The sequence below is a fragment of the Phyllopteryx taeniolatus genome, chromosome 6 (genome assembly GCF_024500385.1).
Source record: "Phyllopteryx taeniolatus isolate TA_2022b chromosome 6, UOR_Ptae_1.2, whole genome shotgun sequence".
NCBI lineage: Eukaryota > Metazoa > Chordata > Actinopteri > Syngnathiformes > Syngnathidae > Phyllopteryx > Phyllopteryx taeniolatus.
Genome location: NC_084507.1, coordinates 7,424,108 through 7,451,432, shown reverse-complemented (window position 1 = coordinate 7,451,432; position 27,325 = coordinate 7,424,108).

The following is a 27,325-nucleotide window of genomic DNA, read 5'->3' as shown; positions in this document are numbered from 1 at the left end:
ATAACTGTCATTGCAGAGCGGTCAAGTCGACACATCGACTATTAGCCTTTTCTTTTTAACCACTTCTTTCTACCATTTTCAATCTTTGGCATGGGGAAAGATTCCATCCATCCATCCATTTTCTGAGCCGCTTATCCTCACAAGGGTCGCGGGAGTGCTGGAGCCTATTCCAGCTATCTTCGGGCAGGAGGCGGGGTACACCCTGCTGGGGAAAGGTTCCACTTTCAAAAAATGGAAAATCATCTGCAATCTACAATCTCAATTTGCATTTTTGTCTGAATTTACACCAAAGTTTAAAGTGGTTCTTGTTTAGCGCATGTGCCGCCACGAAGCTCCCTGTGTCAAAGTGCAACAATAGCCCAATAAAGGATTCCAAAGCAACCAAGATCACCATATGACAGTAATGCAATTCAACAATGAAAACACAAAGAGCATGAAATACAGGCACATCTCAATAAATCAGAATAGTGTCAAAAGCTTAATTTAGTTGGGTAGTTCAACTCAAAAAGTGAAACTCATATTATAGAGATGCAATAAAAACAGTTAGAGTAAAATATTTCATGATTTTTTTACATATGTATTTGTATAATGTTTATGATTATAGTTTACAGCAAACAAAAATCCCAAATTCACCATCTCTAGAAACTGCAATATTAGGTAGTATACAATCAAGAGACAATGAAGATTTTTAATGCAGAAATTCGGCAGGGATTTGCCCGTGTTTAACTGAATCTACGGATATAATGTATGAGTAATGACATGAATTTACTTTTCTACCATATTCAAATTGATTGAGATTATTCATTATATATTATTGGGAAGATAGTGAGGAAACACAAAAGGACGTTGTGAAAGAAGATAATCAAAAACTAAAGTACAACCAAGGTAAGTGGACAGAGCCACGATGGGAAGAAGACTAATGAGGAATAGCTAAAGACCATCGAACAACAGAATCATTTCTACACAAAGAACAAATAAACACTCACACAAAAATAGGTGTACACTGGTAACGGATTGCCAAAAAACACACGGAGAAGCAATACAACAAGAAATAACAGGTATTCGGAATACAGCGAGTATTTCTACAGCAAGAGACAATGACATTATTCAAGGTAATAATCTGGCATCTCCTTTCCGCCACTGCTGCATTTATGAACTCCATTGCGACCGGCGATACAGGAGGCTCCGCCCACCAATGCCCGTCTTGGAAACTGCAAAAGAAAACAAACAGCCGGGAACATAACACCATGGATATTGGTTTTAGATCTTTTTCATAATCCTGTAACTACAAAAACAAACAAAGCCAGTGATCAAAACAATACCTCTTGACCTTGCACATTGACAATAAGTATTCTTTACAAACACATACAGTACAAGTCAGTAATTCAGGCATAAAATGGGCTACTGGCCCCAAGAGTCCATGTCATTTGAATCATTTGATTCATTAATTGAATCCAAAAAAAAAAAAAAAAAAAAAGCAAGACTGGTAAAAAACAAGAAAGAACCACAGTGTACTATAATTCATCCATCCATCCATTTTCTGTACCGCTTTATCCTCACAAGGGCAATTTAGAGTCTCCAATCAACCTAGCATGCATGTTTTTGGGATGTGGGAGGAAACCGGAGTGCCTGGAGAAAAGCCACGCAGGCACGGGGAGAACATGCGAACTCCACACAGGCGGGACCGGGACTGAACCCCAGTCCTCAGAACTGTGAGCCAGATGTGCTAACCAGTCGGTCACCGTGCCGCCCTCACTATAACCAATTATTATGATGAAATAATACGGCCTGACATTAACACATTTGAAAGAATTTCCTCTAAAGAAAAGCTTTCTTTTTATACAAAATAAAATGAGTCAGGATGTAGAAAATACAAAAGTACAAAGTGTTTTTTCTCTCCACAGAATGAATTCTTTTTTGAGTATACTTCAGGGAAAGGAAAAAAAAAACACTTCTTTGTTTACTCATCTTTTAGAAATATGTAAAGTGGATAAACACATTGATCAATCAGGATCAGGGCCGGGTATGAGAGGGCGGTACCATGTTAGAGTTTGTGGTGTCATTGCACATTTGGATAGCAAACTTTTGTAGGCCAAAGTTAAGTAGCCTACGGGAAATATCATATAGCCCTGGGCACTGGACACAGACTACACAACATATTATAACATTACTGAATATGTTGATGCAGCATAATAATGAATCATGCCATAAATTCACATTGCAGAAAGTATGAAGGCTTTTGATAGTAGTGGGTAATTACAAGATTTCTTTCTAATGTATTCAGTGTGTTAAGACCTGTAAAGTATTTCAAATACAAATGTTTCATGTCATTATTGGAGACCTAACTTCAGTATTTTTACAGCCAGCTCAAGCTCGACTCTCCAGCTCACATTCATGCAGCAAATGCAGCAGTCCAAACAAGGACTCTACAGTGTGAAATCTACACTGAGAAGCAACCAGTGTACAGTTGGGGTTGAATGACTAAAGATTTTTTTTGTAGTTGACTAAAATGTTTTACACACCGCCACATCTGCAAATATAAGAAGGAGTGCACAATTTTCCCCTAAATAGGATAATGTGGTTGGCACTGCTACCTCACAGCAAAAAGGTTCAGGAATCAGAATTCATAGCTATTGGCTGTGGCCATTCTGTGTGCCCATCCTGTGCTTGTGTGGGTTTTCTCCACTATGTGCCACTGAACAAGAATGTGTATGTTGCGTTAATTGAAGACTAAATTGGTCTCGTGTGAATCTGAGCCTCTCGAAGGACACGTTTAGATGACAAATAGTTCAGGTTTTAAATGTTACATGTAGACTTATTGTACAGTTTATTACATCATCTTGAACAGCTCTTTGTTCCGTCATTGTTAGTATGAATGTAATGGGCTCAATGCGCTGGTTCTTGTGTTCCATTTTGAAGACAATCGCTTTTCCTGTTCAGACGACAATGATTTTGTGGTTGCATTCAGAAGTCTGTGTTTTTAGTCTTAAAAACACCATAATCCTCATGTTATGTCATACCACCGGATGGCCAAAATAACACAGTTTTGAGTGGAAATGGTCCCAAAGTAAGATGGCCCAGCCTTTGTCATCCCAGTGGTCACCAAAGGATTAAACTGTACACAAAATGGATTCATGCATTTAGATAGATAGATAGATAGATAGATAGATAGATAGATAGATAGATAGATAGATAGATAGATAGATAGATAGATAGATAGATAGATAGATAGATAGATAGATAGATAGATAGATAGATAGATATACATTTTAAAGGGGACGTTGCCATTTTTCACTTTTGGTGTGGAAAAGGCAGCTAATTAGTAAAGACTCTCAGCACTTCAGGGAAAACCTTGAAAACAATTACCCGCCGAATCCCCGAATCTTTCACCCTGTTCCCCCCACTGTCATTAACCCCTTGTTTGACTGGGATTAAATACAGTCTAAGATGTTGCATTCCGGAGAATCTGCTCATATAAATATAGCAATAAATACAAGTCCTTGGCCCACGAAGCCTGCCCCTATCACCACCTCCACACCCCCCGGGCAAACACCCATCCTCCCCCATTGTATGTTCATAGCCTGAAGCAAGGATTGACGATTCATAGCAGACAGTTGGAGGAGGACAACAGGGTCAGCTTTGCCTACAGGCACTGCCACCCTTGTAGCCACAGCAGCCGCTCATTTTAACCCTCAACAACACGGACAAGAACTGAGGCCTCGACTGCTTCTCATGACCAGGAAGTTCCACAATATCATCGTCTAAGCACGACAAACATCTGAGGACAGAACCTGGCAAAGGGAAATAGGTTGTTTTGCTATTAAGAGTCCTTGTTCAATACATTCTTTTAATTTTATGAAATAAGGTCTACTTTTACGCAGTGCATACAAATTCTACAAATAATTTGACTGCAAGACATTCCTACTATTGACTGCAATACTTTTTTATTCACTTGGAAAATAAAAATTATACAATGTGCAGTGTTAGCTTCAAATCTGAAAATCTTTTCTTACCACATACCGTCCTTTTTTAGATTGTTGCCAGCTCCGACATAAAACTAGACAAAGGGCATATCTATATGACTTTGGATCTTAATGAGGCCTGTTCTGTCTTTTTAAAAACGGAGACAAGGTCCTCATCAGATGCTTTTCCCTGGGGACTGTCACCCTTTGCAGAGTGTGTTTCCACGTAAGAGAGCTCTCTCTGACACAAAGGCATCTCTCGTCTATCTGCAAGGCTTCTTCAAGTGTTTATCCACTAGAACTGACAGAGAGCTGACTTTAATTAGCACCGGCTCCCTTTGTACCCCCGCTCAACACCCTCCCCAAGCCTCATCAGATTTTGTAATTCCGAACTCAACCATATATTAGGGTTTTAGTCACTGATATTTTTGAAGGACCAGTTCACAGAGAGAGGGGGAGCGAAGTGGCTGTTCTCTTCATTTATGGCACATAATTAAAACTAAATGACAATTCCACTCTACTCTTTAATTAGCTAATTTAGATAACACAAACACACGTATGAGCGGAAGAAAAACATGCTCACAAGTGTGCATGATTACCATCCATGTTGACTCAATGCAGACACACAAACACACACAAGCCTAAAAATCTTTTAAATCCAATAATATTTCAATATGGGCTCTTTTCTGACATAGATAATATTTGTAAGCAAAAAGATGTCCCTCGCTTGACACCCTTTAGGGTGTGAGGTTGTCAGTCAACATGACACCCTGTAAATACTCTTTTCAAGCTCCTGTTTTAGCCCCCCACATCCAATCATTCGTGAGTTTTCTCAGTGTTAATGATGAAGGGCTTAATTCATCATAACAGTATTCGCACAACCTCTAATTAGCACCAACACTCGTACAACAATGCCAGCATTATCTCCTCATGCAAATGAGCTCAGTCTGTGGCTGTTGCTAACTACACAGTGATAACCACGAGGCCTGCTCTCATCATCCTTGCGTTTAACCCCGGTTTCCTACTTAATACGGCATCCATACCAAACAAACAGCAAACAATAATGCTATTATCATCTTGATTATTCATCTTTTTGTATTTGACTTCAATCTATTCTTATTCATAGGCAGAAAACACATTTCAGTAGTTGTCGACTTTTATAGTTTCAATATTCCTGTTAAATTTACATTATTTATTGATATAGCTCTACACACACACACACACACACACACACACACACACACACACACACACACACACACACACACACACACACCAAATATTTACAGTATGTCTTCAAACTTTTGATAGACTTTCAATGAATTCAAGAATGATGAATTCATGGTTTTTGTTTGACGTTTTCACAATCGATAAAATATAATCGGCAAAAGGGTGGTATTTGATTTGGTTTTGGTGGTAATTAAATGGAAGTTGTGTATTAATTCTGTATGAATAGGAAATGTACAGTGAACATGATTGAATTGTTGACTTACTTAAAAGGTTAGACTAAAAATACGATCATTGCCATTTTGGAATGACACTTTATGGAAATCACCTACATGTTCTAGGGCAAGACAAGACAATGTCTCAAGATAAATGGTTCATATTAGGTATTGAGTTGGAATTTGGCAGCTGTTTGACTGGTCCTAACAAAATGAAGTCCCAGGGCATCTCAGTGGAAGTGAAGGAGGCAATTATTAGGCTAAAAAAAAATTACATCGATCTCAAAACCCTTACAGTACATGTGGCCAAAGCAACAGTTTGGCACATTATTAAAAAGAAAGAAAACACTGTGAGATCAACAACATCAAAAGGCCTGCATGATAGACAATTACTAAAATAAACATCACTACAGTAGCTACACAAAAATACCTATCCGGTGAAAAAAAACTAACACCAGTCAAGAATATTCTGGAGAAACTTGGTGTATGATTGTCAAAATCTACAATCAAGAAATGCCTTTATGAATGAAAATGCCTACAATGACACCCTTGTAGATAGATTACAAAGTAAATTGCATTTCTGCCATGCTTGGTTATTACAGTACGTCATTTAGTGTGTTAGTGTAAGTAACACATTATCATATTTTTTTATATATTTATCTGCTTGCATTGCTATAATTTTAACCAGTGTGTTTAAAGATGACCAGAACAAAGCCCAACTGACCACGATGACAAATGTGCAACCATGTCAAAAAAGAACTGCTTGATTTTATTAACATTAAAACATGCTGTTCATGCAGTTTTGGGCACCAACGGACAGTAATTACATAATAGCAATGCAGTTATCTGTCGGTGGTATGTTTGTCGTCATTAGTAGCACTCTGCAGTCTTTCTCTGTCGTTGCTTGTTGAGGTGAGACCCTGTGATGATATGTCAAAGCAATGGTGTGCGCGCCTAACTGGGTCAGACTAGACAATTAGAGGGCTTTAGGGTGCTGGTGTCAAAGGGTGAGATGTTAAAGAGGGAAGCGATGCAGGGGGAGGGGATTGTGGCTATGTAGCAGGGCATCGAATGAATTGGTCTAGTGCCGATATAGCTTTCGTCGACACCCGTCCTCACTCTGAGCCCGCCAGCCGTTCCTTTAAAGATTTAATGACACATCATAATTAGCATAATGTCCCAACATGTCTGCTGATTTTGGCTGTCACACTGTATTTGTTTGAGTATGGCCAATTACAGAAGTGATGTGTGTAAATGAGTGTGTTGGGGTGGGGTGGTGGGGGAGGCTCACATCTCACTATCTTCTAGCCCTAACAGGAGGGTAATGTACCGTTTGTAACACAAGACAATTCAACAAGGAGTTTAAATCTGCATTGGTGATTGTACTTGTGACAATCAACAGGACTTAGCAACAAATCGTCTCTTTAAATATGTCACTTCACGTTCAGCCTCCCCGTTACTGAGTGAATTGATGTGTCCACATTGTCTGAGTGCATTTACTTTTTTTTTTTTTTTTTTAACTTTGAGACTAACTTGATATTTTTAAATGGTTTGCTTTTTTGGATAGGATTTTTTTTATGATCGTTTTCCAGCTATTCTTTGACTTTTTTTCACATTTTTGTTTGATCTTTTTGTTGATTTGGTCACAAACCCAACATTTCGAATAGTTAGGCCCTTTCACATTATCATCAAAGCCATCTTTTACCCGAGTCTTTGTCCTGCGTGAAAGGTAGTAATAATGTGTAGTAGACAGAATGTCACCTGTGGGTCAGGGAAGCCAGCACCAGGGTAGAAGGTTTACCACCAAGAATCACTGCCCATAACCCTTTGTGTTGGAAGCGATGGTCACCATGCAACTAATTATCTGGAATTTGCCAGACGATGCATCAGCTGCAGTGACATGCGGTGAAGTTAATGGCTGGTGAGGCACCAACATTAGAGTCAGATTTACAAATTTATGAGCCAAACAGAGTGGCATATTTGTCTTTATATTAGCAGCCTGACATTAAAAACTGGTGAACAAAATATAATTTCTGCATTCATTTCACAAACATTAAGTTTGTATTTCCCGTGGTTTTGTCACAAAACTAAATAAATTATTACAACTTGGCGTGACCGTAAAGTGTATGTTGTTATTCTGATACATTGACGTGTACTGATATTAAGACACATGATAATTCCTTTTAGTAATCAATTTTATTATACGAGAAGAAATGAAAAACACATTCACATGGATTTTAAGAGGTGAACGCACCTCACACAGCTGAGCCAGCAAAACAGTACCTGGAGTACATGACCAAACAGGTAAAAAAACAGCAGCATGGAAATGAATATACAACCCCTATTCCAATGAAGTTGGAACGTTGTGTTAAACATAAATAAAGAGAAAATACAATGATATGCAAATCATGTTCAACCTTTATTTAATTGAATACATGACAAAGACAATATATTTAATGTTCAAACGGATAAACTTTATTGTTTTTAGCAAATAATCATTAATTTAGAATTTTATGGCTGTAATACGTTCCAAAAAAGCTGGAACCTTTTCTTTTAACAACATTCAATAAATGTTTGGGAACTAAGGACACTAATTGTTGAAGCTTTGTAGGTGGAATGCTTTCCCATTCTTGCTTGATGTACAGCTTCAACTGTTCAACAGTCTGGGGTCTCCGTTGTGGTATTTTAAACTTCATAATGCGCCACACATTTTCAATGGGAGACAGGTCTGGACTGCAGGCTGGCCAGTATAGTACCCGCACTCTTTTACTACGAAGCCATGCTATTGTAACACGTGCAGAATGTGGTTTGGCATTGTCTTGCTGAAATAAGCAGGGGCGTCCATGAAAAAGACGTTGCTTGGACGTCAGCATATGTTTCTCCAAAACCTGTATGTACCTTTCAGCATTAATGGTGCCTTCACAGATGTGTAAGTTACCCATGCCATTGGCACTAACACAGCCCCATACCATCACAGATGGTGGCTTTTGAACTTGGTGTCCATTACAGTCCGGATGGTTCTTTTCCTCTTTGGCCTGGAGGACACAACGTCCACAATTTTAAAAAATAATTTGAAATGTGGACTCGTCGGACCACAGAACACTTTTCCACTTTGCATCAGTCCATCTTAGAGGAGCTCGAGCACAGAGAAGCCGGCGGCATTTCTGGGTCAATGTCGCGCCGAACTGTACATTTACTGACATTGGTTTTCTGAAGTGTTCCTGAGCCCATGTGGTGATATCCTTTACACATTGATGTCGGTTTTTTATGCAGTGCCACCTGAGGGATCCAAGGTCACGGCCAATCAATTTTGGTTTTCGGCCTTGCCGCTTACTTGCAGTGATTTCTCCAGATTCTCCTTTTTAGAACCTTTTGATGATATCATGGACCGTAGATGATGAAATCCCTAAATTCCTTGCAATTGTACGTTGAGGAACATTGTCCTTAAACTGTTTCACTATTTTCTCACGCACTTGTTTACAAAGAGGTGAACTTCGCCCCATCTTTGCTTGTGAATGACTGAGCAATTCAGGGAAGCTCCTTTTATACCCAATCATGGCACCCACCTGTTCCCAATTAGGCTGTTCACCTGTGGGATGTTCCAAACAGTCGTTTGATGCGCATTCCAAACGTCCAAACTTCATTGGAATTGGGGTTGTAAAGCACAATGAAACTGACAGAGAACTGAAGAGACGCATAAATGTAACCTGCAACACAGTATCAGAGTGGAGTGGTGATGAAAGTCACCTTTGGTCTCGGGATATTTATCTTTTTTTTGTTTTTGTTTCAATTTGCGAATCGGTTGAAAATTGAAAGAGTGCATTTTTGTCTTTCAATTTAATGAAAACAATAAACAATAATAACACCATTTATAATAATTTATGATAATACATTTTCATTGTTGTGCTGACACCCGGCACGCTGCTCACAACAGCAGCTGGTGGAAAGGAGAGAGAGAGAGAGAGAAAGAGAGACACAGAGAGAGAGAGAGAGAGAGAAATTATTGTCATTATTGTAACCGTGTAAAACAACAGTCCATTTCTGCAGGGTACCGACTCAACTGTTGACATGTTACCACTGGCAAATTAAATCAAGTACTTCCAGGTTCAATGAGGGACTATCTCTAGTACCTGGTCACCAGTCAAGAGTTGATATTATACGGGCCACGTAAGCAACTGCTACTTGCTCATCGATAGAGCAGATATGTCATCATGTCCATTTTGAATGTTATGCAGCCAGAAATGACAAACATAAGACACACATGCTAACATTCAATTACACTGTTTCTGTGCCTTAGAGCTGGATGCAGTAGTTTCATATGTTACACTTGCCATTTTGCTGAAGGAGTCTGTTTTCTTGCTTTTCTCAGTCTCCTCTCGAATAAAATGTTTCCTAAGCATGGCCAACAAACGCCATAATAGAGGGCCCTCGTTCCCTCCATTGTTTTTGTTTTTTAACATGTTCAAAATGCTGTTTTGGGGAGTTTCAAGCAGTGCTATTTTCAGTTATTGAGACAAACAACCACTCACTTAAATTCATTTATTTACGCTGTCTCTTAGTGGTAACTGAACCCATGCTATCTGCACAGAAGTCAGGAGAGTCAACCACTAGATGGTTGATATCTATTTTTTTTTTTACTAGTATTTAATACAGAGGGGTGAAAAAAATAATTATTGTAATGTTTCTTAATGAAAAGTTTTTATTGTGACAACCAGTTTGTCAAGTGGAAAAATACATCCAAAGTGTCAGAGGCTGATATTTTCCTATTCATTAGACTTTGTTTGAATCCATCTCCATTTTATTCCTCTTTCCACCACACATCCAAGTTACGGCAGCCTTATTTATTAATGTGTCTGAACAGAAAAGAAACGGAGGTGACAGAGTCAGTAGTTACTATGATCAAATATCATAGCTTCAGGCTAACTGGGCATCAGGCCCCCCTGACAGACACAGTCCACAGGGAGTGAAGGGATAGAAAAGGAAGGAAAAGGGTAAGTGTGGAGGAGATAGGATGGTGAGAACAGTAGGTAAAGGATGGCCATGTGTTCGTATAAATCACCATCGCAGAGGCTAATCTCTCAGGATCTGTGGCAGGATAAATGCTTTGCTTATATATCCAACACGCCTCAGCCTCCAACACTCATTGGGCACGCTCAATAGGCACAAGGCCTCCCTGGGCATGGTGCTTGCATCCCCCTAATCCCCCCCCACCCCCACCCCCCCGCCACCCTTCGAAATCATCCCTCACACTCATCTTTTTTCACTCCCTTCTTTCAGCACTGAGACGTTGCCTGGGTGAGAGATAGAAATGGCATTTATCTGTATTTCACTTGGTCACACGGCATTTAAAGGAGGTATTTTTTTTTCATAAAGTCTTTGAAACTCATCTCTGAAGTGCAGGTCTTAATTTTTTTACTAAAATGAGAAGATGTTTTGTACGCCATCTTTGTTGGTCAAGTAGTTTTAGCTGTCATCCTTTTTTAAGGGGTCTGATCACAACATCATCTGTAATAAACGGCAATATGCAGATTTGGCTTCACTTATTCTGCAAAGGACTTGTTGAAAGACCTTTTGCAATTTACTCATCATTCAGCCTGTCCTTTTACTCATTAAAAGACCTTTTGTAGATTACCCATTATTCACTTTGTCCTTCTTTCAGCTGACTGGAGGAAATGCTGACATAAAATGACTCTCAGTCCATTGTTTCTCCACTCACAGTGAGCATTTCCTTATTTCTACAACATTTCACACTCTTCTCCAAACCCTTATGTTTTCCATCCATGTTATACGTTTTATATCTGAATGTCCCCTTATTCACCCTCTTCATCTTGGTGAGGGTGAGATAATGACAACCTCCCCGACCACATCGCCTATACCTCTTTTCCGCCGCTCTTTGTCCCTCCCTTGTTCCCTCTCTCTGTAATCTGGCCCTGTCGTAGTAGTGAAGGTGCAGCCTGATTGAAACAAACGGCTGCTGATTGCTGATCAGCCAGCTGTAAAGCCTGGCAAGGATATGAGCTAATGAAAAAATGGGCCTGATTTGAGAAGCACTGAGCGTCGCTCACCCTGCTAGCCCCGCTGTCCCCTGCTGTTACCCTCTAGCCTGCCATCCCTGCCTCGTCTTCCTCACATCACTCCCCTCCAACTCATCCTGCCTGCCCATCATTGTCATTGCACATTATAGCAGAAAAACAAATGCAAAGGATGAGCTGGTGCTACTTGTGATGATGAAAAGGTATTGACCACGAAGAGTGTGATTCAAAGCACCTTCCAGTGTTGCCTACTCCTCAGCAAGGAAACAAGGAAAGTTGCGATTGGCTGTCCTGAAAGTCAAATGACGTTGTCACCTTAATCTACATAAAGTTAAGTCAGTTTTGTAGATGGTCGGCAGGAGGGTGTGGGACTGGGTGACGATGAGGATTTAGCTGTACTGTACATATATTTTTTCATCCAAACTCCGTAAATTTGACATAATTTCTGTAAATGTGAAAAAGGACACAGTGGCTGCATTATTAATACTGTATATTATTGTAGAAAACAAAGTACACAAAACAGTGGCTGTTTTACTAAAGGAAAGTTGTTCAATTTAACCCAAGTTTCAAAAGTTTCTCAAAATGTTTAAAATAGTTTCTCTCATTAAATTTAATCAGAATTTTTAGTGGGTGAGATATGTGCTGTACATTGAAATTTAAATTTGAGCCTCCAAATATGTTTCTTTGATGCTTCCATCCTCTGGATGAGGAAGTCTTCATCACACTGTATCTCATATTATTTAATTTCTTTGTCATCAAATAACATATTTTGTAATGCGATTCCAAATTGTGTTAAAAAAAAGCACACAGAAAGAGATGAGTGTACATCATCGACCACTTAGACCAAAATGAACAGCTTGTGTTTGTTTTTGCATTTTCTGATAATTTCCCATCCTCATTTTGAAGCATACAAAGGCACAAAGTAGTGTGGTATTCTCTGAACCCCTTCCCATCTTGAGGGGTCAACGCTAAAGTGGGCAATAATTACCAGGGGCAAGTCATTAGAATTGGTGATTTGGCGAAAGTTGAAAAATAAAGGAGGCACACAGATAAATGCATGCACATTCACGTGTTGCACAAATACATGGCACTAAACAAAGTTCTCAAAAGCGTCCAGGTAGGCACACTCACACATGATAGATTACAATTTCTATGACTCTGTGTACATGAAATTAGCCTGGGGCCAACAAACATGCATGAGAGCAGTGCATAGTAACAGAGGAGAACTCTAATTGGAGGTCATTATTTAAGCCGGGAGAGGAAGTGGGCTGAAGACTCATTTTAACTCCTCTTTTTCCAACTTTTTTTTCTTTGACAGGCACTGTAAATTTAGAAAGTGGTGATATTTAATACCTTTTAACCTCCCCGAGACAGTTTCTGATCAATTACTAGAGCAGGCTCTAATTGTTAGGCTGGATAAAGATTCCACATGTGAGAAGATGAAGCCCCGAGTGCAATTACCTTAAACCCCTCAAGTGTACGGGTGTCTTGGGAGGACATTATAGGGAGGGAGATTTAGTAAGACTGGCAGAGAACCTGTGCAGAGTCATATGAAGTGGAAGATGATGTGAGATCATCCCACAATGAGGTATAAGTCTTCTCATAAACATAAAACAGCCCTGCACACTGATCACTCCAAGTAATGCAATGGAAATCGGCGTTGCCACTGAACCTTAAACATGTGTTGTGTAAAGATGACTGGGAGATGAAACAGACGGACAAGATAAGACTAACTTGTAGAATGCATGTGTAGAATGTATGAGTGCCATGTGTTAATGATCAAATAATGCAACATTTATTTAGAATGATTATAGCTGCATCAGCTCAATAGTTTTAGCATGGTTATGTGATAGCACAAAATATATTGCGTACAAATTCATCTGTATTCTGTACATTAGGGATGAGTGAGTACGATACCGGCCTTATTTCAAGATACTCGTGAAGGCTGCCGATACCAGCCACCGATACTTAAGGCAAAAATATCTGACATACTGTAAGTCTTCCGCGCTAGTAGTTAGCGCTATACTGCGGCGGTTTGAGACATCGGCGAATCATCATATGCGTCAGAAAGAAAAAGAGGTCTTTGTTCACATTTACCTGTCATTGTGTTAATTGAAATTTTATGTATCACAAGTACTGGCATCGGTAATGGCTATTGGTATCAGTGAATACTCAACAGTTATCGAATCGTTATGAAAAAAGTGGTATCAAACATCCCTACTGTACATCTTTTCTAAATGATGTAAAAATAATGTCAACATGATTGTTTTCCCTCCTAGTATGGGATATTTTGCCCAATCAGTTGGTGCAATTCAAATTAAGAGGCTTCATATAATTGATTTGAAACTTTGCCCTGAAGGGAAGAATTGAAATACGCCCGATTATCTTTGTGTCATAACGGCATCCCTTTATGCCTTACTGAATGTGACTATCCTTTCCATATGGTCCAATAGACAAATTATTTCTCTTCTCACATTTTCCTTCTTTCTTTTGAAATAAGTGTCACAAAAAGCCAAAGGAAAGGCAAACGGACTAGAGTTATTCCTTTGATGCTAAATTTACTGGTAAAATCATGATTATTGCCTAGTTTGACTGGTTAGAGCATTTTTTTACTACTGTGCCTTTACTGTCATTGTCTGTGTCACCAAAGAGGAAGTATTATGACTGTAGACAGGTTTTAAAATTACATTCATCTGTAAACACTGGGCTTGTGGTGCATATCATTGTAGAGATTGTTTTTAGATTCTTGGAAAGCAATGCAGTTGTGAATATTCATTATGAACAACTGAGAAATGACAAATTTCGCACTTGAGCACTTCTCTGTGATTAAGGGGGTTTGAATACTTTTCGTGCCCACTGTACATACTCAGGTCAAATGGTGGAGTACAGAGTCCAAACCAAACATGGTTATTATGGTTATTATTATTATCTAAAACTGGAGGCTACACTGTTGATAGGAAAAGTTGGATTCTATTCCAAATATCGAAGAGAAGGTTTGTGCAGGTTCCAATTCCAAAAGGATTCGAGGTTGGGGTTTTGGCATGGTTGCGAATACCTGATCCATAACAGGAATTACAAGTGTTTTACTGATGCAAACTATGAAATTTGTTCTCTACCGTTCTGATACCAAGCAGATGTTAAAACAAAAGAGGTTTTAATCTTATGCTTTCACACTTTGTTTTTTATTTGTTTATTTATTTTTACCTTTTACCCCAGAGCTGCACTGTTTTGAAACTCTCAGAGGAGGTAGAATGCTTACAAACAAATGAAGAAATTCCAAACAAACGGAATGCTTGATTTCTTCAAATATTGAACAGTTGGTGGTGTTGTCTGGCTTTGTGACCCAGCACTCACAGCAAGCAGGCCGGAGTGGCGTGACCTGACCTCCTGTCTGCACCGAGGCGGGTTGGCTGCTGAGGAGCGAGAGGGAGAAAGAGGCGAGGAGACAGGCACAAAAGGACGAGGGTGAATAAAATACCACATGCTAGCACGGACAAACACACAGAAAAATAAACTAGCATGAACCTGCTGCCACACTCCCCTCACCGCCACATCACATACTTTCAGGCCATCTGTTTTTTAAAACGAGTAAACAACAATGTGCTACCAATATCAACTGGGCCTGGTTAGAACGCTTGTTTGATATTGAAACAGTCTAAATAAATGCTCTTATAAAAGCTACAGGTTTTTCTATTCACAATTTCCCAGTGTAACCTCTTTCTCATGTAGTTTTAGCAGAAAAAGAAACTTGTGTTCTGGCTTGTTCTCTTTTCACACCAGTGGATTTTTGGTGTCACTTTTAAGAACAAACATTCTGCTGAAGCATTTCCATCAAGCTTTTATGTTTTATACCATCTGTGATTTTCAAAAACTCATCACACTTTGCAATAACAGCATCCTCTTCCTATTTTCTATCTTAAGGCAACTCCTCCACTCCAGCTCCACTGTGATAGTCTAAGGTGTTTAATATATACGGTATGTCCTATGTGAGATGACTGCATCAATAGTCTGATGAATATAAACCAATCACCTTCAAACAATTATTATTTTTTTCCATGTGCAACCCTGTTGATTTTGGATGAAAATCTCCATATGATGACCGCCATCCTCTCAGTTTATTCAACTGCTACACTAGTCTTCTTCCAACGTTCAATGATGACGAGTAGAAGTACCCTATTCTTTTTTCATAGAATCTGTTTCAAGACATTTGAGGCAGCTGGTTTAAAAGCTCACTGTGGTATAGGTTTTTTTTTGTCAATGCTCAACCAATTCTCTACCAGCTCTACCCAAAAATCATCTTTGCTTACTTAAGATCATTTCTAGGTGGAGCACATTGGCATATGTATGTTACTCATCCATCAGTAAATGAATTCAGTGCATCATGTTGTGACGTGGTGTGAGTTGTCAGCGCCAGGCTCAGGTCAAACCATTTGCGATATACTGTCTTGGGGTAACAGGGGTATTGTGTTTGTGTTTGTTGATGTGTCTGTGTTCCACTACACTAAGTGACAAGTGTAACCAACTTGGTGATTAAGTGCCGCCTCTACAAGTGAAAATCCATGGTTTTACTGTCTTTATGGGCGCTCGCTTTTTTCATTGGCTGCCACAACCACATGTGCATAAGTAGCCACTCGCCTCGCCCTCCTTGGGTCGTTATGGTAATGCAGGCTGTACTTGTGTTGCACACCCAAGAGAAGCAAGGCAAGGTAAATTTATTCATGTTGCGCATTTCATATACAAGTAATTCAGAATGAGAATCATCTTTATTTTGCCATGTCCAAAAAACACACAAGGAATTTGTCTCCGGTAGTTGGAGCCGCTCTAGTACGACAACAGACAGTCAATTGATAGAGAACACTTTTGAGACATAAAGACATTGAGAAAAACAGTCACTGAGCAATAAAGGGTTGCTAGTTATCTGGTGATGCCGGTACAATTTTTTTTTTGGGACAATTGTGCAAAAAGATGCAGAGTCCTCTAGCATTTAGAGCAGTTTGAATGACTAATATAGCAATAGTCCGGTGCAATGACCATTGTGCAAAGGGCGTAGAGACTTCAAGGAATGTATGCAGTTTAAAGTGACTATTAGCGGGATAATCTGGGACAATGTTGATTGTGCAAATGTTGCAGATACTCCTCAGTCAGTGTGCAAGTGGCACTGATGCTATACCGGCATGAGTGGCCAGTCAACAAGAAATTCAATGTGCTTTACACAATAAAAATAATTTAAAAACAGATAGCAAAAGACATTTAAAAAGAAAGTACAAACAAATAAAAGACATCTTACAGTATAGTGCAGTGCATGAAAAACTTTCTTTCTTAAGATGAAAATGCTCAATCAAAAGCAGAAGGAAAAAAATGAATGTTTTTTAATGGTTAACTTAAAAAGATTAACAATTGGGCTGACTTCACTTCTGTTGGGAATTTATTCCATTTGTGTCCAGCATAATAGCTAAATGCTGCTTCACCATGTTTGGTTTGGACTCTGTACTCCACCATTTGACCTGAGTATGTACAGTGGGCATGGAAAGTATTCAGACCCCCTTAAAATTTTCACTCTTTGTTATAGTGCAGCCATTTGCTAAAATCATGTCAGTTCATTTATTTTCCTCATTAATGTAGACAGCACCCCATGTTGACAGAAAAAAACTGAACTGTTGAAATTTTTGCAGATTTATTAAAACATAAAAACTGAAATATCACACAGTCATAAGTATTCAGACCCTTTGCTGTGACACTCATATATTTAACTCGGGTGCTGTCCATTTCTTCTGATCATCCATGAGATGGTTCTACACCTTCATTGTAGTCCAGCTGTGTTTGATTATTCCATAATCCTTAATTGGAAGACGTTTGGGACGACCAGAACCCTTCCTAGACCTGGCCGTCCGGCCAAACTGATCATGCAAGGACGTACAAAGGTTCTTAGGGTTCACAAATTTCTACAGAAAGTTTATTCGAAATTTCAGTTCAATAGCCTCGCCTTTGCATGATCTTACCTCGCCACACAGACCCTTTGTGTGGAACCCGCTTTGTCAGTTAACTTTTCAGAAATTAAAATCGAGCTTTACCTCTGCTCCCATCCTCACTTTGCCAGATCCCAAACAGCAGTTTGTTGTAGAAGTTGATGCGTCTGGTGCCGGAATAGGAGCAGTGCTCTCCCAGGAATGTGTCAAGGATGGTAAGTTACATCCTTGTGCTTATCTCTCGAAAAAAATGACGGCCGTTAAGGGCAGGGGTGGGTGTGGTGGGGAAACTGTCATGGGTGTGTGTTCTGGTTGTTGTCTTCCCCCTGTCTCGTACAAACCTGCTCCTGAGAGCATCCTCCCCACCTGTGCCTCGTTTACCCTAATTACCCCATGCATTTAACCTCGTGTCTCATTCTTTCTCGTCGCCAGTTCGTTGTAGCTTGTTGTCACGTTCTAGCATTCCTTGTTTCCATGTCACCAACTCATAGTAAGACTAGACCCTGTTCTGATTATTGACCTTGCCTTTTTGCTGCACGTTTTTTGGATACTGTTGCCTTTGTGGATTGCCTGCCTGTGTACCAACCGCTGCCCGTTTATTAAACCTCTCTTTTTGAAACTGTCCATTTGAATTGGAGTCCTCTACAATCCATTTTGGGTCCTGTCCTTTTTTCATGACAGTCTCCAGATGACTACAGTTCAATTGAGGTGTTGTGTCATTGTTTAAAACAAATAAATAACTGGATGAACCAAACTTTCCTTCAATTAAACCACAACAACACTGAGGTAATTGTTTCTGGCAGTAAAGAAAAGAGGATAGCTGTTCGTAAATACCTGGAGTCACTCTCTTTAAACACTAATAACCAAGTCTGAAACATTGGTGTGTTGATCGATTCCAATCTGACTTGCAGAAGTCATGTCAAATCCATCACGTAAACTTCTACCAGCTGAAGAACATATCCACTCCGGTTTCCTCCCAAACTGCAAAAACATGCATGGTAGGTTTATTGAAGACTCTAAATTGCCCGTCGACGTGAATGTGAGTGCGAATGGTTGTTTGTGCCCTGCGATTGAAACGAGAAGAGTAAAACGTAGTGGTGGGTGGTGTAAGGCAGCAAACGCTGTAGGGAAACCTTTGGCATAATGACTTTTGAAATCATGACCACTCCAATGTCGAGCTTACTATACTATTTTTTTTATCCTCTCTTGAAATTTTGTGCACCCAATTTTTTGCACCGGAGGTCACCTCCCCTAGACACCACTTTAGGTGGTCAAATACTCACACATGGGGAAAAAACAAACACATAAACAAAAAAGAAATAATAGTAATCTTTAGGGTCAGTGACTCTCAGGTCAATGGCGTGTTAGTAGAATCTGAGAAGAAATGCTTAACTTTCAGAGGAGTTGAATTCTCTTGACTCGCTTGACTTTATAACAGAACCTGACAAGGATGATTTACCTTCACAGCCACTGAGATGATGCACACAGCAGATGTTTTACCCTTTCTGACCATTTATTTGTGAGTGCAGGAAAGGTGGTGTGTAATTAGGATTTATGGAGTGAATCTGCCGAGTTGCAAAGGCGACTGATGAGCCTTCCTGTAAGAAGTGTCTTTGTCTGGTGAGGGATAACGGACGGCTCCATGTCGACAACGGCAAGGACAATACGGTATGTTTTTAGCATCATTCACTGGGTCTTTCATGTGGTAAACACAGATGAACACAAATGTGTCTATGCAGAGTATGCCAACTTTAGTTAAATTTAAACAGTCGTTATAACAATGAAGATAAAATGGTATTTTTAATGCAATAAGCAATTTATTTGGTCAAAAATGATACACTTGAATGTCATTCCTCAAATGCAAGAAGCAAATCCAGCCTTCTTTTCACGTTATAGCAGTGCAAATGTAAGTAGAAGAGAAAAGTAGAAGTAAACACCACATTGGAAGACAATACCCAATAAACTTTATTTTAAAATATGTGGCGTGGTAACATCTTGCCATCTAGCAAAATCAAGGCAAGAGCAAGTATGAGAACAGTTAACACAACCAGGAACTATCATGTCCTACTTAACACAAGACTCGACGCAACTTTCTGAAGGCAGGGTTTTCTAAAGGGACAGCTTCTATTAGGACCCAGCTACTATTTAACTCACAATAAAGCGCACATTTTTTTTTCTACGTTTTTTGTTTTTTTTCTTTCGGAATGATTTAATGTTGATCATCACAGAAGCATGCCTCCAAAGTTCAATGGAGTTATACCAGATGACTAAAATTGTGTGCCTTTGTCTCCCCAAGCCTCCGGCCTGTAATCTGGTACTTCCTGGCGGTCATTAAATTAGTTAGTTACAGCAGTATCCCTTTGTCAAACTACTTTATGGAAGCCTTTTCCACAGCATTGGCCAATGTTTGCAGGTAAGAAGCTGAAGTTAAACTGGTAGTGGCTTGACATTTGCTCTCTCCTTTTTGAAAATCATCAATGGATGTGGAGTGGGTTTGTTTGTCTAAATGTTAGTACTCTGGAAGAACTCCACTGCGATGGGCACCCAGATCATATTGGAGGTTTCACTGCATAATCATAAACACACACACACACATACACACACACAAACACAGTGCTCCCTCACTCTGACAGGCCGCCATGTTGGGCTGGCAGCTCAACAACACAAAGCTTTTATCTGTCAGTGGTCAAGCCTGACTGAACCCTGGCTACATTATTGGCACTCTCAAACACAGAGAGACTCAAACACACACACACACACACACAGACACACACACACACACACACACACACAGACACACACACACACACACACACACACCTTTAAAAGCCATTTCTATTTTTTTTCTCTTTAAAACCTGGCTCAAATCTGCTCTTTTCCGGAAATTAGCCATCTGTGCCGTCCATGAGTGACAGAATGTTCATATCAATCCTTCCAGGAGATGAGCACCCCGTCTGCACAGGCAACACCCACACACACACACACACACACACGCACACGCAAGCATGGCCACATATATGGGAGCAAGTCATTGGTGATTTTTGTGATTCGTAGGCTGGTATAAATAGACCTCCCTTCCAGATGATTTTTTTAAATAAAAAGTAATGGTCACTAAAACTAATCAACTACGTTTACTCAAAATATTAACAATTGCCACACAGGATAAGAGAAAACACACAAACACACATTAAACATTTGTGCAAGACAAAGATGACTGGTGGTTAATGAATCTTCGTTAATGCTATTAGATTGAAAAATGAGCCCTGTCCGAAGGTACGTTCCTATTTATTTATTTTTTTACCCTAGTTCTGTTTGGCTCTCTTCCTCTGCCTCTATTTTTATGCTTGAATTTCGACGAATGGCTTTCATCAGCAAAGCACATCTCATTAGCGGCGATGATGCGCCGTATGTTGATCATCATCATTTGTGAGTGGACTGATGAGCGATGAATGTCAGTCGAAATGGAGGCGACAAGGCTGCGTCCCGTATATCCACAGCAACACACTCACACTAATTACTCTATACAGCGCCACAGCAAATGGCTGCAGTGGAACCGCTAGGAACAGAAGTGAAAATGACAATCATAATGAACCATATCAGGTGCATCAGTTCGCTGAACACAAGCTGTGGCTCTGTTTGATATGGGAAAAAAAATCACTTTTTGCAATTTGGGGGAAACAAAATAGAAACAGTGAGGCTGATTTACTTTGTAGGACATTACATTGTAACATTGATTTGACATTTACTACACCTGAATAGGCCTTACTTAATGGAATATGATTGAGTATATATAATATAATTGAGTGCAAAAATTCTCACAGTTTATAGACAATTTGTTCACAGATGATTGTACCCTTTTTTCCAGGGTGGACTATTTTGTTTAAATCTCCTGGACTTGTCAGTGTTTGTTTCTGTACCATCCATCCATTGGAGCTGGTCATCATATCCTAAATGACTTTGGGCTAGAGGTCAACAGCCAATTGCAGGTCACTTAGAGACCGTTCATTCTTATATTTACATCTATGGACAACACAGAGACTTCTATTACCCCAAGATGCATGTTTTGGGAATGTGGGAGGAATAATAATAATTCATTCATTGTCCGTACTGCGCATCCACACTAGGGTTGCGGGCGTGCTGGAGCCTATCCCAGCTATCTTCAGGCGAGAGGCGGGGTACACCCTGAACTGGTCGCCAGCCAGCCATCCATCGATCCATCCATTTTCAACACCGCTTATCCTGGTTAGGGTCGCGGGGCGCTGGAGCCTATCCCAGCTGACTTGGGGCGAAAGGCGGACTACACCCTGAACTGGTCGCCAGTCAGTCGCAGGGCACATATAGACACGGACAACCATTCGCACTCACATTCATACCGTCACTGAGTGGGAACTGAACCCACGCTGCATGCACCAAAGTCAGGTGAGTGTACCACTACACCATCAGTGACTGGTCGTCAGCCAATCGCAGATAATAATAATGATAATGATAATAAATGGATGGATAACAATAATAATAATAACTTGGGTTTATATAGCACCTTTCACGAAAACCAAGGTCGCTTTACACAAAGTGGACAAACAAACAACACTAAACATCAAAAACTGCATGAAACAGGTGAGTTTTGAGTTTTAGTTAAAAGTGTCCCATGACTGGTTGTTGTGGATCTCGGAGGGGCGAGAGTTCCAGAGGGTGGGGGCTGCCACACTGAAGGCTCTGGCCCCATAGGTCTGCAGGCAGGTGCAAGGGATTGAGAGGAGGCCAGATTTGGAGGACCTCAGGTCCTGGGATGATGTATATGGGTGGAGGAGTTCTGACAGGTACTCGGGGCCTAGTGCATGGAGTGATTCGTAGGTGAGGATTTTCAATGTGATGCAAGACTTGACCAGGAGCCAGTGGAAATGGATGAGTGTAAGAGTGATGTTCTGCCAGGGCTTGGTGCAGGTGAGGACCCTAGCAACTGACCTTTGGATGTACTGGAGCCTCTCCAGGGCTTTGCTGAGTAGCCTGAACAGGAATCTGCTACAGTCGTCCAGGCAGGATGTAACAAATGTGTGGATGGGGGAGCGTAACAGTCTGGAGATGTTTTTCAGGTGGAAAAAGGCAGATTTGGTGATGGATTTATTATTGAAGTGAAAGGAGAGAGTGGAGTCCATGATGACACACACAGTTTCCAAACTTCAGTGGATAAAGAGCTGGAACAACCGCCAATGTCGCGGAGGAGCTCTACGTAACCAGAGAAAACACACACAAGCATCGGGAGAACATGCAAAGTCCACACTGAAGCCAACATTCAAATGTTCAGAACTCTAAGGCAGACATGCTAATCACTTGCACCATGCTGTACCATTATCAGAAATACACACATGGGCAAAATTGTTGGTATCCTTCCTTTAAAAAAATAAAAAAATAAAATACAATGCTCACAGAAATAATGTATCACAATGGTAACTGAAATAATATATTGACAAGCCACAAAGCTTTTGGGAAATTGTCCTTCGACAGAAGGGCCAGAACGGGAGCTTTTTGGCAAGTGATATCAGTTTTGTTTTCTGATGCAAAAATGAAGCAAACAAAGAAAAGAAGAACATTCCAACTGTGAAACCTTAAATTACAAGTTGGTTTGTTTGAAGTGACTCCATTATAATATGAATATATTTTACCACAAAATGTTTCTGACACACTCACATTCACAAGAATGTCACTGGTTGCCAAATAATGTTTGTCTTTGTTTGAAGGTGTTGCTGATGTACGTCATGCTAACTTGCAAATTATTGAGGGCAGTGGCAGTAGTATTGGCAGGGTCACATTAGCACGAGTCTTTGTCCTCTCACCATTTTGGTTGTTTCTGCTGACAGTGTGATTCCTCGCAATTCCACATTGGCTGTGACACAAATTGTCAGCAACCTAGAAAACCACACCACGTTTTACCCTGACCCTGTGGGTGGGGCATTTTTTGGTTTTGCACATTGTCAAAATTGGCTCAATTTACAGTTCATTTCCAGCAATGATTTCTTTATTCTGGGAGACAATTTTACGTATTTCTCTATGAACTGATTTATTCTGAAGATTTATTCTGAAGATCCAAATATTTCTCTCCTTTTGTCTGCTTCCGGCTGACGGAAAGAAAAACATCCTCATCATATATTTTTCTTTGTTGTTTTCACATGTGTGCTTCCCAAAGTTGGCAGACCTTTCAAGTATTATTTAGTCTAACCTGCGGTCTGCAACTTCTATAAGAACGAGTGTGCACCTCTGCTCCAGTTTGGAGAGATTTATGAGTGGACCAAACCAAAGAGTGTGAGATAGTATACTCAGTTGGAGTTTGGGAGGAGAGATTTACGATGCTCTGTTGCGGCCATAATTCAAAGTTCATGCTCACATATATCACATTTTGAATCACATAGATTATGAGAAAGAACAGATTTATCATATGCACAGGTAGCACATGTGCCATGTCGAGAAGGCAGAGAAGAGCGAAAAACAGCACAACATTGCTTCCCTCATGTTTTTATTCTTTTCCCTGAATGTAACAGTCTTTGGTGTAAAAAAGTGATTTGAGTACTTTAAATACCGCTTAGTATATGGAAATCTTTTTTTCCAGGATGAAAACAATGGTATATAATAGTATATGTCAATTAACTTTCCATAGTAAAAAAAAAAAGCCTCAATTTGTGTCAGATTATACATCAACAATTTTTAATGTCGAAAAATGAGCTGGCTACATTCATGTCTCATCAAATCAATTTATTTTTTTTGTACAGGTCTATCCTCATAACTTTAGTTTACTATTTTCTATGATTTACTGTTTGGAGTGTGTTAAATGTTTCATGCACCACAGAGGCCACTGCTGAAACCTATTCAGCACTGAACACACAAACCATCTATTTCTGTTCCTGTTTGTTAAATATTAACCACACATTCCCACTGTTTCATCCACTGTGTATAGTTGCAGCGCTGTGTCTCTATAAGCCTTGCCAATAGAAAGAGCTCTTTTTTTTGTGTGTATAATGTTTCTATTTGTGTCTTTGTGCCATGTGCCTAGCTGTATTACTTACAGTGCTTTCAAACCTTTCAAGGATATCAAACTACATCAACAACTACATAGCCACTAAATCCCATTATCCAGCAGTGGCACATTCAACAGTATGTTTTCAAACATGGTGGACATAGCAGAGGCATAAATAATGTTTATTAATCCTGTGAAGGAAGTGAAGATGTGATAAGGTAGGAATTCATATTTTAAAAAGTCAGCAGGCTCTCAAGCATTTTCTATTTGGGCTCCGGTACTCTGGAATGCCCTACCCCCAGATATTAGAACTGCTACCACAGTAGACATTTTTAAATCCTGACTTGAGACTTATGTCTAATCTGGTATTTAGTTAAAGTACATGTAGGCCTGTTTTACTGCCACTTGACCTATCTCCTACCCCCTCATCTACTGCTCGGAGAGAGGTCTAGGTGACGTTGACTGAATCTGAGGCTGTTGCTGTTAGGGTTCTGTCCTGACCAACTACGACAAGATCTGAGGTGAACCACTTCCCCTGGAGTCAAACTCGGGCATGTGAGGACTTTGGTGAGTCCATGGGACGGCTTCAAGGAATTTCAGGTCCACCATCTGGCATCTCAGGAAGGGGTAGCAGTGCTCCATCAACACTGTGTATTGTTGGGATGGGGCACTGGTGACCTCAACTCAAGACTTTGTAAGTCGGTGGGCGAATACTTCGAAGACCTCTGCAATTCCACAACACCACTGCCTTTGAGGAAGCTGAGTCTTGGGACTCTGTGACTGATTCTCCTATCTCTGGGTTTGAAGTCGCTGAGGTAGTTGAAAAGTTCCTAGGTGGCAGGGCCCCAGGGGGTGGTTGAGATCTGCCCAGAGTTCCTAAAGGCTCTGGATATTGTGGGATTGTCCTGGTTGACACACCTCTGCAACATTGCATGGACATCGGGGATAATGCCTTTGTGTGGGCAGACCGGGATGGTGGTTCCCCTTTCTAAGAAGGTGGACTGGAGGTTGTCTTCCAACTACAGGGAGATCACACTCCTCAGCCTCCCTGGTAAGGTCTATTCATGGGTCCTGGAGAGGAGGGTCCATCGGGAAGTCAAATCTCAGATTCAGGAGGAGCAGTGTGATTTTCGTCCTGACCGTGGAACAATGGACCAGCTCTACGCCCTCAGCAGGGTTCTGCAGGGTGCATGGGAGTTCGCCCAACCACTCTACATGTGCTTTGTGTATTTGCCGAAGGCATTTGACCATGTCTCTCGAGGAGCCCTGTGGATGGTGCTGTACAATCTGTGTCAGAATTTGGATGCATTGCTGGCAGTAAGTTGGATTTGTTTCCAGTGAGGGTTTAACTCTCCCGATTCTGTTCATAACTTTTATGGACAGAATTTCTAGTAGCAGCGAGGCGTTGAAGGGGTCTGGTCTGGTGGCCTCCACATTGCATCTCTGCTTTTTACAGATGATGCAATTCTGGTACCACATTGATCGTTAACTCTCGTTGGAGTGGTTCGCTGCCGAGTGTGAAACGGTTGGGATGAAAATCAGCACCTACAAATCTGGGGCCACGGTACTCAGTCGGAAAAGGGTGTTGTGCCCTCTCCAGGTCAGGAATGAGATGCTGCTCCAAGTGGAGGAGTTCAAATGTCAAAAATGAGTTGATCAAATTTGTTGATCAAAAATGAATAAAAAATCGAACGTGAGAGCGCCAGACAGATTGGTGCAGTGTCTGCAGTGACGTGGACTCTGTATCGATCTGGTTGATCTACATACTTACCCTCACCTATAGTCATGAGCTGTGGGCCGTGACTGAAAGAACAAGATTGCAGATAAGAGCAGCCGAAATGAGTTTCTTCCGCAGGGTGTCTGGGCTCTCCCTTAGAGATAAGGTAAGAAGCACAGTCATCCGGGAGGGGTATTAGAGTACAGATGCTGGTCCTTTGCATTGAAAGGAACCAGAGGAGGTGGCACGGGCATCTGGTTAGGATGCCCCCTGGACGACCCAGGACACGATGGAGAGACTATGTTTTCCTGCTGGCCTGGGAATGCCTCATTATCCCTGGAGAAGAGCTGGATGAAGTGGCTGACGTGAGGGCTTCCCTGCTTAAGCTGCTGCCCCTGCTCCCTGACCCAGGATAAGTGTAAGAGGATGGATGGATGGATGGATGGATGGATGGATGGATGGATGGATGCATGGATGCATGGATGCATGGATGGTTCTTGTGTTATGTGTGATATGGGTGTCGTCTGCCTTTTGCTGGAAGTCAAAAGAGATTTCGGCTCCAGCTCCCCCGACCTTGAACTGGATAAATGTCGTAGAAAAGGAATAGTTCTTCTACCGTGTTCGATCACGAAAAAGAATCACAATGACCTCTGTTATCAGCTACCACATTTCTCATGTCATTATTTTAATATTATATAATTAAATTTAATTTGATGATGACAATAAATGCTGAAGTTTAAATTAAGATTGGTTATAAAAATCATGATCATTTACCTACTGTTCTGACCTTGGAACTCAGCACATCAACATTTCACATTATTAAAGGTTTATTAATTAAAGGTTATAATGTAGTTCCATAGTTCAAGGATTCAAGGAGTTTAATTGTCATACCAACACTCATTCACGCATAATATGACACATAATTTGATACCCAAGGTTCCAGATTAGCCCAATGATTCTCAAGACTTTTGAAATATAAATAGAATAATAAAATAAAATCTCCAGTTTCCTCCCACATCTCAAAAACATGCATGAATTGTAGACTCTAAATTGCCCTTAGGTGTCAATGTGAGTGCGAATGGTTGTTTGTTTGTATGTGCCCTGCGATTGGCTGGCAACCAGTGCAGGGTGTACCCCGCCTCCTGCTCGATGATAGCTGGGATACGCCCGCGACCCTAGTGAGGAGAAGCAGCTCAGAAA